The sequence below is a fragment of the Rhinoderma darwinii genome, chromosome 1 (genome assembly GCF_050947455.1).
Source record: "Rhinoderma darwinii isolate aRhiDar2 chromosome 1, aRhiDar2.hap1, whole genome shotgun sequence".
Taxonomy (NCBI): domain Eukaryota; kingdom Metazoa; phylum Chordata; class Amphibia; order Anura; family Rhinodermatidae; genus Rhinoderma; species Rhinoderma darwinii.
The window spans coordinates 419,670,425-419,687,881 of NC_134687.1; the positions used below are offsets into that span (position 1 = coordinate 419,670,425).

General features: G+C 42.5%; 1 long non-coding RNA gene across 1 annotated transcript; it reads left to right on the plus strand.

The window, feature by feature from the left end:
• Positions 1–12,292: 12,292 nt before the first annotated feature.
• LOC142742974 (uncharacterized) lies at positions 12,293–14,285 on the plus strand. Its single transcript, XR_012881467.1, has 2 exons — positions 12,293–12,376; positions 13,940–14,285. It is a non-coding gene; the product is annotated as an uncharacterized LOC142742974 (long non-coding RNA).
• Positions 14,286–17,457: the final 3,172 nt, after the last annotated feature.

A 17,457-nucleotide genomic window follows, 5' to 3' on the forward strand; every position in this document is an offset into this window, starting at 1 on the left:
CTGATGGACTCTCTCGGCAGCAGGACACTGATGGGCAGAGACTGACAGCACCGGGCCCAGATCTCATCACTGACCCGACAAAGGGTCAGCAGGACTGATTCTGGATCTAAGCTGGGGGAGGTCTGTGGCGGAACGGGTAACGGTTACAGGCATTGTACCCAGATAAAGGTTAAGCCTGCCGCAAACCGTCGCACTCCCGCCATCCGGGTGCCATAGCTTAGATGGCGCCCGGTGCTAGATGGGGATATGTCCCCTAAAACTGCTTTACGTTATGTTTGATAACCAGTTGTTTTATGTTGTATTGTATTCAGTGCTGCTTCACTGTCCTCCCCCTCTAGGGTTAATCTTACACTGAAGGAGAATGAGTCACAGGCTGAGAGCGGGAACATGTGTAATGTAAATAAGAAAAAGGAGGGGGCCTGTTTCCTGAGTGGGAGATATAGCTGTGCTGAATGAGTTCTCAGTTAGTTGTAGCCCAGGAGAGGATGAGATAGCAGTGTGAGCTGCAGGCAGGGGCTGTCTACCTCAGAGATGGTACCTGACCTAGGGACAGTAATAGAGGACAAGTGCTGGAGTCCCATCTAACTAAGGAGGATCTGGAGACACCCCAAAGGATTAAAGGTACAGTGGAGAGACCCCATAGTGAGGTAGCCTGTCCCATCCAGCCCAGAGGGGAGACGCAGCGATGCATTGGTTCTGTGTGTGTCTGTCCCTGTTAATAAACGCGCCGCTCCCACTCCTCAGCCTCCCAGCCTGAGTGGTAGAAGAAGGAGTCACTCTATCAGACTTAGGAGCAGATGCAGACTGACTAACCACGGGCGTCGACACAGAAGCTGTGTCTGGCAGATCCTTTACAGTACCCCCCTTTTATGAGGGGCCACTGGACCCTTTCTAGGTGGACCTGGCTTATTTGGGAACCGAAGATGGAACCTCCTGAGCAATACCCCAGCGTGAACATCCCAGGCGGGTACCCAAGTCCTCTCTTCGGGCCCGTATCCTCTCCAATGGACCAGGTACTGGATGGAGCCTTGGACCATCCTGCTGTCCACAATCTTGGCCACCTCGAATTCTATCCCTTCAGGGGTGAGAACAGGGACAGGAGTTTTCCTCGAGGGAGCCAAGGACGGGGAGCAGCGTTTCAGGAGGGAGGCATGAAACACGTCGTGTATTCGAAAAGACGGGGGTAACTCCAGTTGGAAGGAGACAGGGTTAAGGACTTCAATGACCTTGTACGGCCCTATATACAGGGGAGCGAATTTTTTGGACGGGACTTTAAGGTGCAAATTTTTAGAAGACAGCCACACCAGATCCCCGACCACAAACAAGGGGTTAGCAGAATGTCTTCTATCTGCCTGAGTCTTTTGTACGCTCTGGGACGCCTCTAGGTTCTGCTGAACCTGGGCCCAGACTGTGCACAGTTCCCGATGAACGACATCTACCTCGGGATTGTTGGAACCACCAGGTGAAACGGAAGAGAACCATGGATTAAACCCAAAATTACAGAAAAAGGGGGAGACCCCTGACGAGTTACTTACCCGGTTATTAAGGGAAGATTCAGCGAGGGAAATGAAGGAGACCCAATCATATTGACAGTCAGAGATGAAACACCTTAAATATTGTTCTAGAGACTGATTAGTCCTCTCAGTCTGGCCATTAGTTTCAGGATGGAAGGCCGAGGAGAAGGACAGATCAATCTCCAACTTCTACAGAAGGCTCTCCAAAACAATGAAACAAATTGTACCCCTCTGTCAGAAACAATATTGACAGGAACCCCATGGAGACGCAGGATGTGTTTGACAAACAAGGTAGCTAACGTCTTAGCATTGGGTAGTTTCTTGAGGGGCACAAATTGGTACAATTTACTGAAGCGGTCTACTACAACCCACACTACCGACTTGCCTTCAGATGGAGGCAGATCGGTGATAAAATCCATGGAGATATGGGTCCAAGGTCTCTGGGGAATGGGCAAAGAACATAGTAAGCCCGCTGGTCGGGACCTGGGAGTCTTGGACCTAGCACAAATTTCACAAGCAAAGACGTAGGCCTTAACGTCTTTAAGCAACCCAGGCCACCAATAGTTTCTGGCAATGAGGTGCTTGGTACCCAGGATGCCTGGATGGCCAGATAGTGCAGAGTCATGATTCTCCCTGAGTACCCTTAGCCGGAATTGCAGGGGAACAAACAGCTTGTTCTCAGGAAGGTTCCCGGGAGCTGAACCTTGATCAGCCGCAATTTTGGAGACTAGGTCAGAATCAACAGAGGAAATGATTATACCTGGGGGCAAAACACAAGCAGGATCTTTCTCCGAAGGAGGGCTGGCCATGAAGCTATGCGACAGTGCATCAGCCTTAATATTTTTAGACCCAGCCCTATAGGTGACCAAAAAGTTGAATCTAGTAAAAAATAACGCCCATCGAGCTTGTCTCGGGTTTAGCCTCCGGGCAGATTCTAGGAAAACCAGATTCTTGTAGTCGGTAAGGATCGCTACCTGATGCCTAGCCCCCTCCAGGAAGTGGCGCCACTCTTCAAATGCCCATTTAATGGCTAAAAGTTAGCGGTTGCCAATGTCATAGTTACTCTCAGTGGGTGAGAACTTCCTGGAGAAGTAGGCACAAGGACGGAGATGGGTGAGGGACCTGGTACCGTGGGACAAGACAGCACCCACTCCCACCTCGGAGGCGTCAACCTCCACGATGAACGGCTCCATTTGGTTAGGCTGAATCAGCACTGGGGCCGAGATAAAGCACTTCTTAAGGACCTCAAAAGCCTGGACCGCCTCAGGAGGCCAGTGGAGGAGATCAGCACCTTTGCGAGTGAGATCCGTAAGAGGCTTAGCGATGACCGAGAAGTTAGCAATAAATCTCCTGTAATAATTAGCAAACCGCAGGAAGCACTGTAACGCCTTCAGGGAGGCAGGTTGGACCCATTCAGCCACAGCCTAAACCTTGGCAGGGTCCATGCGGAATTCTTGAGGAGTGAGGATTTGACCCAAAAATGGTATCTCGCACCCCAAACACACATTTTTCGGTTTTAGCAAACAGTTTGTTTTCCCGAAGGGCCTGGAGCACCTTCCTGACATGCTCAATGTGGGAGGACCAGTCCTTGGAAAACACCAGTATGTCATCAAGGTACACTAAAAGAAATACCCCCAGGTAATCTCTTAAAATCTCATTTATGAAATTCTGGAAGACCGCGGGAGCATTACACAACCCAAAGGGCATGACGAGGTATTCGAAATGACCTTCGGGCGTGTTAAACGCAGTCTTCCACTCATCCCCCTCTTTGATGCGGATAAGGTTATAAGCCCCCCGTAGATCAAACTTAGAGAACCATTGGGCCCCCTGAACCTGATTGAAGAGATCAGGAATCAAAGGAAGGGGATACTGGTTCATTACAGTGACCTTATTCAAGTTTCGGTAATCGATGCACGGCCTAAGACAACCATCCTTCTTCCCTACGAAGAAGAAGCCAGCACCTACCGGAGAAGTAGAGGGGCGAATGTAACCCTTGGCCAGGCATTCCTGGATATACTCTCTCATGGCTTCACGTTCGGGACAAGAGAGATTAAATATCCTACCCTTAGGGAGCTTAGCTCCTGGTACCAAATCGATTGCGCAATCGTACTCTCTATGAGGAGGTAACACTTCGGAGGCCTTTTTAGAAAAAACATCAGCGAAGTCCTGAATAAACTCAGGTAGAGTGTTTACCTCCTCAGGGAGAGAAATAAAATTAACAGAAAAACATGACGTCATGCATTCATTACCCCATTTGGTAAGATCCCCAGTGTTCCAGTTAAACGTGGGATTATGCATCTGCAACCAGGGTAGGCCTAAAACCAAATTGGACGATAATCCCTGCATCACCAGTACAGAGCACTGCTCCAAATGCATGGAGCCAACAAGGAGTTCAAAAACAGGGGTATGCTGCATAAAATAACCATTAGCAAGAGGAGTGGAGTCGATACCCACTACCGGGACAGGTTTAGGCAATTCAATCAATGGCATAGCTAGAGACATAGCAAATTCCACAGACACAATATTAGCAGAAGACCCTGAATCCACGAAGGCATTGCCGGTAGCAGACCTACCACCAAAAGAGACCTGAAAGGGAAGCAAGATCTTATTAGGTTTCATGTATACGGGAAATACCTGTGCGCCCAAGCGACCTCCCCGATGGTCAATTAGGCGCGGAAGTTTTCCGGCTGCTTATTCTTACGCCTAGGACAGTTGTTCACTTGATGCTTATCATCCCCACAGTAGAAGCAGAGACCATTCGTCCTGCGGAACTCTCTACGTTGTTGGGGAGACACGGAGGCCCCGAGTTGCATAGGTTCATCCGTGTTTTCCGTGGAAGAACCAAGCAACGGCACCTCGGGAGCCATCATGGGGGAGCCAGAGGAGAAGGCACAAAAACGTTCAAGTCGTCGTTCCCTGAGACGTCGGTCAAGACGTACCGCTAAAGCCATTACCTGATCTAGACAGTCAGAAGAGGGATAGCTAACTAACAGGTCCTTCAGGGCGTTCGACAGACCCAATCTAAACTGGCACCTCAAGGCAGGGTCATTCTACCGAGAAGCTACACACCACTTCCTAAAGTCCGAACAGTACTCCTCAACGGGTCTCTTTCCCTGACGTAAGGTCACCAGCTGACTCTCGGCAAAAGGCAGTCTTGTCAGTCTCGTCATATATGAGCCCGAGAGCAGAAAAATAAGGTCAACAGAGGAAAGCTCAGGGGCGTCGGGAGCCAAGGAGAAGGCCCATTCTTGGGGCCCGTCCTGGAGCCGGGACATAATTATACCCACTCGCTGGCTCTCAGAACCTGAGGAGTGGGGCTTTAGACGGAAATAGAGCCTACAACTCTCCCGAAAGGAGAAAAAAGTCTTCCGGTCCCCTGAGAACCGGTCAGGCAACTTGAGGTGGGGTTCAAGAGGTGAGGTGGGGGGCACTACCAGGGTAGCATCATGCAGGTTGCCCCTCTGAGTCAGGGCTTGGACCTGTAGGGAGAGGCCCTGCATTTGCTGAGCCAGGGTCTCAAGGGGGTCCATAGTGTGTCAGGGACCAGGGTAGAAAAGGTATATGGGCCTGTGATTATGTAATGCCGGGGTAGGGAGACAGATAGGTGTGCCCTAATCTACCCGCCACTCAGTCGCTGCCTACTTGCAACGGCCCGTCCTAGGCGACGGCGTACAACTGGGCGACAGTCCCTTCTCTCACTATGTACACGACAGACAGACAGACAGACAAGGGTACAAAGAAGCTAAGGGAAAAGGGGCAGATGCCCATGGCAACACCGTGAGCTACAAGAGTAGTGAACGAGCCGAGTTAAACCAGGAGTGTACGAGGTACCAAACGCAGAGCAAGAGAGTAGTCAGTAAAGCCAGGGTCAATATGAAGCAGAGGACAAATAGTACAAGCAGCAGCAGAGCCAGGAAACAAGCAGAATCACAGGTAAAGGAGAAGCAGGAAATGAAGGTATAAATAGACAGAGGGCGGGAGCTAGCTCCGTCTGGCCAGGCTGTGATAGGCTCTCCCACTCCTCCCAGCCTGAGTGGTAGAAGAAGGAGTCACTCTATCAGACTTAGGAGCAGGTGCAGACTGACTAACCACGGGCATCGACACAGAAGCTGTGTCTGGCAGATCCTTTACAATATAATCCAGGTGATAAATTATGTAAGACATTCTTTTTATTGTACCTACCTGTGGGGAGAGATGAAATCCCTCCCTTAGTAGTGGCTTACCCAGGCAATTACACCTGCTTTCTGAAGAATGGGCAAGGTAAGAAAGTAGGGAACCTCACTGAAGAGTTTTGTGACCAATAATGGTATTTACTCCTCTAATTGGTTTACCAACAAGACAAGGGCAAGGACTGATCTTTGGTGGCTATGTGGAGACAGGAAGGCCAAGTGCCAGGGAAGCTGTACTCTGGTTCAGCTTCTGATGCCATTCCACTTGTTTTTAGCACCTGAGAATGAGAAAACGCCCTGGAGACTATCTGAATCGCTATAAGCTGTCTATCCCTGGAGGTTCCTTTGACCATAGAATATACATAGATGAAATAGGAGTACCCCGAGGGGTGCCAAATGAGTTTAAGGCCCAAAATCAGATTGCAACAGGCTTTGAGTCTGTACTTTTTTGGTGGTCTACGATAAATAAGAATGTCAACTGGATTAATTACATTTATCACAATCAACAGAGAGTTGTTAATTTTACCAGAGATGCAATAAAGGGCATTGCAGATCAGTTGGGACCTATACCTTTAATGACATGGAAAAATAGAATAACCCTGGATATGTCACTAGCAGAAAAAGGGGTTGTCTGCAAAATGTTTGTATCTTCTGTTGTACATTTATTCACAATAATACAGCTCCTGATGGCAGTATTACCAAGGCATTGTAAGGACTCAATTCCCTGTCCGAAGAGCTTGCGGAAAACTCCAGAATAAATTACATCTTCACCTCATGGATTGCGGGGTAGTTTGGAAAATGGACTGGTCTGGTAACATCTTTACTCATGACCATTGCCGTTGTTGCCGTATATTGACTGTTTGTGGATGCGACACTCTGCATAAGAGGATTGATCCAAAGATTAATTGAGACCACAGCGACAAAGATAATGTGCCAAGAGATTCAAAAGAAGAGAACCTGTCCTGGATAATCTTACAAAACATTTCTTGATAAATTTATAACAGGAGGGAATGTTAGAAAAGTTTTATTTTAAATTTATTCTTACTTCATGTAATAGATATTAAATGTGCATGCAGGGTTCCCAGATAATGCTTTAGTTAACAAAGGGTTAAATGTGTTATATTCTTAAATGTGTGAGGTTGGATTTCTTAATAAAGACTGCAATCTCCAAAGGAAGTCCAACTGACCTAATCTCATTCTGAAGTGTAAGGGTATGTGCACACGTAGTGACCAAAAACGTCTGAACATACGGAGCTGTTTTCAAGGGAAAACAGCCCCTGATTTTCAGATGGTTTTTGAGCAACTCGCGTTTTTCGCAGCGTTTTTTACGTCCGTTTTTGGAGCTGTTTTCATTGGAGTCTATCAGAAAACGGCTCCAAAAACGTCCAAAGAAGTGTCCTGCACTTCTTTGACGAGGCAGTCATTTTACGCGTCGTCGGCACTGTACGTCGGCAAACCCATTCAAATGAATGGGCAGATGTTTGCCGACGTATTGGGGCCGTATTTTCAGGCATAAATCGAGGCATAATACGCCTCGTTTACGCCTGAAAACAGGTCGTGTGAACCCAGCCTGAGGGTATGTTCACACGCACTAATTACGGACGTAATTCGGGCGTTTTTGCCCCGAATTACGTCCGAAAATAGCGCCTCTATAGCACTGACAAACATCTGCCCATTGAAAGCAATGGGCAGACGTTTGTCTGTTCACACGAGGCGTAATTTACGCGCCGCTGTCACATGACGGCGCGTAAATAGACGCCCGCGTCAAAGAAGTGACCTGTCACTTCTTTGGCCGTAATTGGAGCCGTTATTCATTGACTCCAATGAATAGCAGCGCCAATTACATCCGTAATGGACGCGGCGTTCAAGCGCCTGCACATGCCGTTACGGCTGAAATTACGGGGATGTTTTCAGGCTGAAACATCCCCGTAATTTCAGCCGTTACGGACGCCCTCGTGTGAACATACCCTGACATTTCATGTGACAGGAAAGCCACAAACGGTTTTTCAGTTGGTCTGTACTGCAATATGCATTGATATGTGTATATATACCTGTGCTTATGGATTGCAGTCAGACATTCAGTCACCACACCGGTGTGAATAAAACTCTTATTGGGATGAAAACTTGAATCATTATTGATAAGGTATGGAAAATTCTTCTAACAAAAATCTAACTGTCCCCTAGGGCAAAAAAAAGGTAATAAAAATGTTTTAAAAAAGTGTAAAAATAAAAGTTATAAGTTATATAAACAAAAAAATTCATTTTTTCCTATAATAAGAATTTCATTATAGGAAAAAAATGAACACGTTAAAAAAAAGTACACATTTGGTATCGCCGCGCTCGTAACGACACCAACTATAAAACTATAATGTTATTTTTCCTGCACGAGGAACACCTAAAAAAAAATCAATAAAAAATCAATAAAAAACTACACCAGAATCGCTATTTTTTGGTCACCACCCCTGCCAAAATAGAGAATAAAAAGTGATCAAAAAGTTGCATTTTCCCAGAAAAAAACTACAACCCGTCCCGCAAAAAACAAGCCATTACACAGCTTTTTTGACTAAAAAATAAAAAGTTACGACTCTCAGAATATGGTGACACAGAAAAGAAATAATTTTATAAAAAAGTTATTTTATTGCGCAAACGCTGCAAAACATAAAGAAACTATATTCATATGGCATCGCCGTAATCGTGCTGACCCGCAGAAGAAAGTAAAATTGTCATTTATAGCGCACGATGAACGCCGCAAAAAAATAAACTAAAAAACATTGTCAGAATTGCTTGTTTTTGGTCACCCGGCTTGGAAAAAAATGGAATAAAAAGTGATCAAAAAATAGCATATGCCCCAAAATGGTACGAATGAAAACTACAGATTGTCTTGAGTGTTCAAAAAGCGGATAAGATCGGGCGCCATTTATCAGTGCGACACCGGACACATATCTATGAATTATTATTTATTTACCGCATTATTATACCCTCTTATTATGCCCTGATGTTCTCCGCACAGATTACATGCCCCCACATTATAAACTGAAACACCAGTAAAACCCCAAACAGAACTACTACCAAGCAAAATCTACGCTACAAAAGCAAAATGGCCCTCCCTCCTTTCTGAACCCTGCAGCGTACCCAAACAGCAGTTTGCGCCCACATATACGTTTTATGAGGTATTTGTCTTCAGTGGCACAAACTGGGCACAACATATTATGCACTAAAATCGCATATCAGTGGAAAATTGCAACATTCACTTTGAACCATCCGCTGTGCATTAACCCCTTTGTGCACTATGACTTAATTGCACATCATGGTGCGGGGGTTGATGTATGGAGCGGGTGTCAGCTGTGTATTACAGCTGACACCCGTGACTAACGGACAGGAACAGCGATCGTGCTGTTACAGAAGCCTGTAAAAATAACAATATACTGAAATACATTAGTATAGCAGTATATTTTACCAGCAATCCAATGATCGCTGGTTCAAGTCCCCTAAGGGGACTAATAAAATGTGTAGAAGAATTAAAGTTTTTAGTAGTGAGAAAAAAAAATGTAAGTAAAAAAAAAACCTTTTCCCATTTTTCTTATAAAGTAATGTAAAAAAATAAACAAAATTGGTATCGCTACGTCCGTAAAAGGCTGAACTATTACAATATACCATTATTTAACTCGCACGGTGAACACAGTAAAAAACTTAAATAATTTAAACCGCCAAAATCGCTGTTTTTATTTGTCACCTTAGCTCTCCAAAAAAAATGTAATACAACTTTTTGATCACTTTTTATGTACCAAAAAATGGTACCAATAAAAACTACAGCTCGTCCCGCAAAAAATTAGACCTCCCTCTGCTCAGTCAATTGAAAAATCAAAAAGTTACGGCTCTCAGAATGTGGTGAAACAAAACAATTTTTACTTTTAACAATTAGATTTTTCTTTGTAAAAGTAGTATAATATAAAAAAAACTATATAAATTTGGTCTCACCGTAATTGTATTGAGCCGCAGAATAAAGCAAAGTTTTAGTTTTTACTGCATGGCGAAAGCTTTAAAAACAAAACCCCAAAAAAATGTAATCAGATTTTTTTCCAATTTCAGCCCGCAAATAATTTTTTTCAGTTTCCCAGTACATTTTATGGTACTTTAAATGGTGTCAATAGAAACTACAACTCCTCCCGCAAGAAATAAGCCCTCACAACACTCTACTGACGGAAAAAGGAAAAAGTTATAGCTCTTGGAAGGCGGAGAGTGAAAAACGAAAATAAGAAAGCAAAAAATGGATCAGTCCTGAAAGGGTTAATCCATTTCTAATGAAAAAAATGTATGACCACATGTGGGGTATTTCCGTACTCGGGAGAAATTGCTTCACAAATGTTGTTTGTTTATTTCCCTTGTGAAAATTAGAAAATTCAACATTTTAGTGGAAAAAATTGAGATACTCATTTTCACGGCCTAATTCTAATAAATTCTGCGAAAAAACCTGTGGGGTCTAAATGCTAACTATACCTCTAGAAAAACTCCTTGAGGTGTGTTTCCAAAATGGGGTCAATATTGGGGGGTTTCCAAACGCGACATGGCACCGAAAAACAATCCAGCAAAATCCGTGCTCCAAAATCCAAATGGCGCTCCTTCCCTTCTGAGCGCTGCCATGGGTCCAATCAGCAGTTTATTACCACATATGGGGTATTGCCGAAAATGAAGAGAAAATTCTTTACAAATGTTGTGGTTCTTTTTTTCCTTTATTCCTTGTAAAAATTTAAAATGTCTATGTTTTTTCAGAAAAAAAGTAGATTTTCATTTTCATGGTCTAATTTCACTAAATTCTGCAAAAAAACCTGTGTGGTCAAAATGCTAACTAAACCCCTAGATATATTCCTTGAGAGGTGTAGTTTCCAAAATGGGGTCATTTTTGGGGTGTTTCCACTGTTTTGGTCCCTCCTGGGCGCTGCAAACGCGACATGGCACCGAAATACAAATGGCGCTCCTTCCCTTCTGAGCCCTGCTGTGGGTCCAATCAGCAGTTTATTACCACATGTGGGGTATTGCCGTAATCGGGAGACATTGCTTTACAAATGTTGGCGTGCATTTTCTTCGTTATTCCTTGTAAATATTAAACATTTTTATGTTTTTTCAGACTAATTCCAATATATTTAGCAAAAAACCTGTGTGGTCAAAGTGCTAACTATACCCTTAGATAAATTCCTTGAGAGGTGTAGTTTCCAAAATGGGGTAACTTTTGGGGTGTTTCCACTGTTTTGGCACCACTAGACCTCTTCAAACCTGACAAGGTGCCTAAAATATATTCTATAAAAAAGGAGGCCCAATATCCTCTAGGTGCTCCTTTGCTTCTGAGTCCGGGGCTTCAGTCCATAAGCACACTAGGGCCACATGTGGGATATTTCTAAAAACTACAGAATCTGGGCAATAAATATTGAGTTGTATTTCTCTGGTAAAACCTTCTGTGTTACAAAAAAAAAAGTATTAGAAATGAATTTTGACAAAAAAAATAAAATGTGCAAATTTCACCTCTATTTTGCTTTAATTCCTGTGAAACGCCTAAAGGGTTAAAACACTTTGTGAATGCTGATTCGGATACCTTGAGGGGTGCAGTTTTCAAAATGGGTTGATTTATGGGGATTTTCTAATATATAAGGCTCTGAAAGCCACTTCAGAACTGAACTGGTCCCTGAAAAAATAGCCTTTTGAAATTTTCTTTAAAATATGAGAAATTGCTGCTAAAGTTCTAAGCCTTGTAACGTCCTAGAAAAATAAAAGTACGTTCAAAAAACGATACAAACATAAAGTAGACATATGGGAAATGTTAATTAGTAACTATTTTGTGTGGTATTACTATTTGTTTTACAAGCAGATACGTTTAAATTTAGAAAAATGCTAATTTTAGCAAATTTTATCAAAATGTTGGTGTTTTTCAGAAATAACTACCAAATTTATCGAACAAATTTTTTCACTAACATAAAGTACAACATGTCACGAGAAAACAATCTCAGAATCGCTTGGATAGGTAAAAGCTTTCCGAAGTTATTACCACATAAAGTAACACGTCAGATTTGAAAAAAATCGGCTGTGTCCTGAAGGCCAAAACATGCTGGGTCCTGAAGGGGTTAAAGGACCCTATTATAAGTCAATGGGGTGCATCGGGACTCAGTCGTCTCTTCTGCTACAAATGAAAGCCACGACGCAGATGTCAACAGAGCTTAAAGGAGTTGTCCACTTTTTACATTTTTTTTAATTTATTTATAGAATAGGAGATACATATTTAAAATTTGGATCATATACCTTTCCTATACCAGTGTAGTTGCCTTTGTCTAAAAAAATTTAATTAGTCCACAGAAATGCATCCTAGCTGAATGGACTAAAGATGGTGGCAGTCATGTGACCCCTGGCATTCAGGTAACACTGTCCAGGTAAACAACAGGTGAATAATAGATTATTGAGGAGCAGAAGATATAAAGTATTTCTACCTTCCGCACCATCTCATCATGTCTGTCAGTGTCTGTGAGGAGCAGCTCTTACATTCTTCTGCCTGTCTCCTCTGTGTGTTGTGTTTTTTTTTTATATTTAACTTTATTAACAACATGACATCATTCCCTAGAGACAGTCAGCCATTTTAAAAATCATGTAGAGACAGTAAATACATGCAGAGTAAAAAAGAGCCAGAAGTGGATCTATAAGGATGGAAATGTATAAAGAAAAGACTAAGTCATCTTCTTTCTTTTGGCTAAAAAAACTGAGCCAAAAAAAACTGCATCAAAACTGTGTGTGTGATCCTGGTCTTAAACCTATTCACTTAGTCCATGAATGTGTCCTCTATGTGGCCCCAACACATGTACATCATGTCGGGCCCCATGCACATGGCCGTGCCCATAGTCCCGGCTCGCTACTGCGAGCACGGCTGGGGGCCGACGGACACCCACATTTTTGGGCCGTGCTCCCATACAAAGTAATTTTTGGAACATTTCTACGGCACGGACACCCATCCGTAGCGATACGGAAAGGTGTCCGCGGCCAATAGAACTGAATGGGTCCGTAATTTTAGAGAGTTTTTACGGTCCTGTGAATGGGGCCTACCCCTGTTGCTAACTGAATGATAAGGGTCACATGATGTGTGTGGGGGTCACATGACTGGCTCCATGTTTAGTCATATTCAGTTAGCCTGTGGATGCATTACACTATTCATTCTACTATGACAGGAGCCTCATTCACTATAAGAAATGTATGTGAGCAGAATTTCTAATACATGTATATTAGAAAACTGTAGGATTTCCTATTCTACAAATAAAAATGGACAACCCCTTTTAGAATTTTAGGTTCTATTTTTTTTATTCGGACTCTCTTCGTCTGCTTTACATTATGTTTAATGTTGAGTGTGACAAATATTTGGCTACACTTGTGTCGTTTTGCCATAGCGCTAATTTTGCTCATACCCCACATATAACTTTAATCTTAATGGCTAAAATATTATTTTGCCAAGAAAGGGACTCTATTGCCATCTACTGATGAAAAACTGCAATTACAAGTTGTTGACAACAGGTGGAAAGTGTTTTGCAAGCCAGAAATGTGTTTGTATTCTAGGGGTAGATCACCCTTACACAAGTTGGGGATCGTGAAGAGTCAGTTTTCTTCTAGGTGCATGAATTAGCTTAAAAAAATATTTGCCAGAGTAATCAAAGGGTTAACTTTCACGCTGTGGATATCTAAGCACTCCCTAAGAGTTTTAGAAATAAAACATTTTTTAAAGGTCAAGGCGGACTCTCCCAGAGCTATGCCAGTTTTTGTCCTTTCAAAATCACCCACCTTTGGGTCCCAGGGAATTCATTAGCAGTTAATGAGCATTCTCTTGCTAGCTCTTTGGCAAGGAAAACAAAGGCGCACAGAGCCAGAACGGTGGGGGTGTTGTGGGACACTGATCTTTCCCCAGTTTAGATATTAGAGATCTCTTGGCGGGGATAACTCTGTAAACAGTTTAATCTAAATCTGACGGGGTGAAGGGGGGAGTCATTGCCCAGAAGGCAAAACATAATTAATTGTAGCTTCTGCTTCCACTACAATACAGAGCAGGGCAATAGTTTAATGTTCTTGAATACGTTTTTCAAAAAATTTTGCACCGTATTGAAATCTAACTTTTTGTGATTTGAAACTTTTGTTTGTCGAGTTAAAAAAAAAAAGATTTTATAATGTGCTGCCTTTTGCATCTGGAGATAGTTTAGCTAAAATTCTGACATAAAGATCTCCCTTCTGTTGCAGGTCTCACAGTTACCATCTTGGAGTTAACATTTGATTCCAGTATGCGACGTGGATAATCTTCTTGGCAACATCAGTAGAAGATTAAAGCATTTTGAAGCATTTGTTAATCTGGAAACTGTTGTGGTGTAACAATATGAAAGCAGGTCTTGTGAGATCTGGCATGTTCTTATAAAAGGATTATCTCCCATCTGTATGGCACAACATGCCTACAGAACCACAATACATATAGCATTGTTTCTTATTCTATGAACTGCAGGTGCTAAAGGAAAAGGGGAGCTACAAGAATTCCACGTTCTGTATGACTACTATGTATTGCTCTTTTATTATATATAACTAGTATGTGTCACTATTTCTCCCGTCTTACAGACTGACTGCTACTCAATCCTTTTTGTTCACAAACATGTAAATTTACGAATGACTTAGGCTGTGATTGCAGTCGTGGAAGTCAATGACTCAAAATATATTAGCGGAAATTTAGACGAGTGTTCCAACAGACACTTACACCAGGAACTTTATCCAGCATCCTAATCAGGAGATTTCATACCGATATATATCGAGAGAGGAGAAATAACACACAGACGCTGCTGGTATGCTCAAAATACTCCTCTGGAGGTTTGTTGCCAAACTCAATTATAATAATATCATTCAAATGGGGTGTAGACTTGAGGTTAACCAATCAGAGGCAATGTGGCAATAACTCTTATTCAGCCAATAGCAGACCATAAAAATATTTCAAGTACATAATTCTAATTCTTCATTAACATGCTGACATCAGGTAACACCCATATAATGGGCAGTTGTTAGTGGTTTGTTCTCATGGGGAAATGTGTTGCGATAATGAGAAATAGTTGCACTTTATGTCTGGGTGTTCAGCCAGCCCGCTACAATGGAGTATGAAGGCCATATTATGAACACATGAAGATAAGACATTTCTTTGAATTATATAGAGGAAAGTTCATTACAAAATGGAGAATACATATCTTAGTAATTCGGCATCCTGCTTGATAATTCATAATGTAATTTAATACAGAGAATATAAGCAAATAAACCATACTTCACATCGCATATGTTGTCATATCTATAGGATACAATTGTATCCCAACTAGCCAATCCCTTGTGAGTCAAACAGGATATATTTTACCTACTCTTATACATTTTAGCAAATTATCAGGACAGGGAGAACATCTCTGCCGCAGATGTATTTATTTTATAAAGCAGTATTTCCCAACCAGGGTTCCTCCGAAACACTGGGTTTCCTTGTAGCCTGGTCAATGGCTCTGCAGACCAAGTGTGGACAATCAACAACAGATTGCCCCTATGTAAAAACAGTTTAGAACCCTTGTTTCTTTGATGACAGCAGGGTGCTAGTCATAGATCACCTCATTCATGGCTCTCCAGTAAATATCTCACCGTTCTATACTAATCCACCAGTTATTGTGCGATATAAATGGGAATAAGCATAGTCCCTTACATGTGATCTGTCAGACAGTATAAAGGACTATTATTTATTTTTTTAGCAGTGGGATTCCTTGCCTGCAATGGCCCCTGTGAAACCGCACAGGTTAAATATATGGTATGTATGCCCCTGTCCTAGAACACAGTAGTAAGACCTGTTACTTTTATACTTGTATGCAAACTGATTTCAATTTGGTCAAAGTTGCTCAGCCAGAATATAGAATTAGGGAATGCTATACCTCCCTTCACACCAAGCTTCCTTAAAGGGAATGTGTTGCCAGAAAAACATGTTTTCTTTTTTTTAATTAAACATTTAGTGTGTAGGTGATTAAACATTGTTCAAATTTTTTTTATTTTTTTCACGAGTCAGGAAATATTATAAATTAGATTCTAATTTATAATATTTCCCATTGCTGGTCACTAGATGGAGCTATTCCCAAAATTGCAGCATTGCAAAATTGGGTAAAAAGCCCTCACTCTAGTGAGCTCTCAGCATCCCCCCCCTCCTTTATCCTGGCTAGTGCCGGGATAAACGAGGGGTTTGAACGGTCTAACCTCCTACACTGTGTGTCGCCATTTTTTGAGCTAACACACAGTGTAGTAGGTTTACATACAGTAGTAAACGTACACAAACACGAACATACATTGAAATCTCTTACCTGCTCCTGCCGCCGCGGCTCCCTCCGGCCCGTCCGCTCCGTCTGCTGCCGCTGGTCCAAGTGCACAAGTCCGGAAGCCGCGACCGGAAGTAGTAATCTTACTGTCCGGCCGCGACTTCCGGTCCACAGGAAAATGGCGGCGGACGGCGCCAATTTCAAATTGGACTGTGTGGGAGCGGCGCATGCGCAGTTCCCACACAGACGGCGTACACAGAAGTGGATGGGACGGGACCCGTTCGCAGTCCCTATGGGACTGTGGCTGCCGTATTCCATGTCTGTATGTGTCGTTAATCGACACATACAGAAATGGAACAAAAAATGGCAGCCCCCATAGGGAAGAAAAAGTGTAAAAATAAGAAAAAGTAAAACACAAACACACAAATAAATATAAACGTTTTTAATAAAGCACTAACATCTTTAACATATGAAAAAAAAAATTGTGATGACACTGTTCCTTTAAGGTAGGAATAGGAGTAGTGGTTGTTCAAGGTTCCCCATGGTAATAAGTTTGGGATACACTGTTATCGAGATTATAGATTATATACAATTGTATCAAACTCTGGATATAAAATAAGAATGCCCTAATTCCCTGACATTCACTCGAAAATGGTGAGCAATTGAAATACAAGTTATAATAGAAAGTTACATTTCATCATACGTTTGTTACGTTATGTGGGGACCGAAAAGTATTAGCAGTGTACTCTCTGCAGTATGTGAGTACACTTGCTAATATACATTCCGGTCCCCCATAGCGCTGATTATGATATTTTAATAGATTTTTACAGCGCTGCCTGGGGTTCGTAAGTCTAGTGGCACAGTCTAACTTCATGACAACACAACTCTTCGTCATGTCACCGGCCCCACTGTATGCTATGTAATCGCTGTACAGCGGGGCTGGTCACATGACGAGAAGTCCTTTCGTAATCAAAGACTGTGCAACTAGACTTCCAGGCCCCCGCCAGCGCTGTAAAAATCTATTAAAATCTTATAATCAGCACAACGGGGTCCGGAATGTATATTAGCAGTGTACTCACATACTGCAGTGTTTACACTGCTAATAATTAGAAAAACAAAGTTTTGTTGCATTTGTTTTTTTTTTATGAAAATTTTTTTTAAATGCAATTTTTCATGCAGTTTAAAATTCCAGACAAAAAACGATGTGTGAAGGAGCCCTAATGGAATAATGAATGATTGACCCGAAAATCATATCCAAATGTCTTCTGCAGGACCTTTGGGGCCTGTTGTATTATTATTTTGTCAAAGCCTCGACCCACCGAAGGATCCTCTGGTAGGCCACTCTGACGCTGGATGGATGGAAAGATAAATGTCTTGCAAATCGTGCGTGTACTTAAAGTAACACAAAAATATACAAGAAAATACATAAAAACACAAATAATTCCTCCC